We start from the raw sequence: 683 nt of genomic DNA, 5'->3' as shown, positions 1-683 counted from the left end.
GACGACGACGACGGGCGGCGGGGGCGGCGAGGGCGACGGCACAGCGGCGCGGCGGCGTCGGCGTCGTCGAGATCGAGACTCGCGCGCGCGAGAAGTGGAACGACTGGCGACGATAACTGAATTTTCGTAAGTGCCATATATATAGGATGGGCCTTTAGTACCGGTTGGTGGCTCCAACCGGTACTAAAGGCCAATTTTGGCCAGCCCAAGCGGCGGGAAACGTGGGCCTTTAGTACCGGTTGGTGGCTCCAACCGATACTAAAGGGCTACACATTAGTACCGGTTGGAGGCTCCAACCAGTACTAATGCCCGTGCGCTGCCACCCCGCAGTGCGCTACGTTTAGCCCACCTCGCCGAGCGAAGTGCAGCCGCACTGGTTTATAAACCCAGCCGCGGCTGCCCTTTCGAACTCCTCTATATAGCAGGCTTCTGGGCCTAATTAGGGCGCGCTGCCCTGTGAGCCTGCTGGCCCTACTGGGCATGTATTTGCACACCCAAGGTCTGGCAGGCCCACTGGGCACTGCCCCAACAAGTGTTTTATAAATTATTTTCTTTTCTGCATTATTTATTTTCTTCTATTTATTTTTCAGTAATTTTTTTATATAGTTATTCCTTTTCTGCTTTATTTTTTTCTTCTATTTATTTCTGAATAGTATTGATTTTCTTCTATTTATTTTTCAGTA

The sequence above is a fragment of the Triticum aestivum genome, chromosome 3B, assembly GCF_018294505.1.
Source record: "Triticum aestivum cultivar Chinese Spring chromosome 3B, IWGSC CS RefSeq v2.1, whole genome shotgun sequence".
In the NCBI taxonomy this organism is placed as follows: Eukaryota; Viridiplantae; Streptophyta; class Magnoliopsida; order Poales; family Poaceae; genus Triticum; species Triticum aestivum.
Note: the sequence above shows the minus strand (reverse complement) of the source record.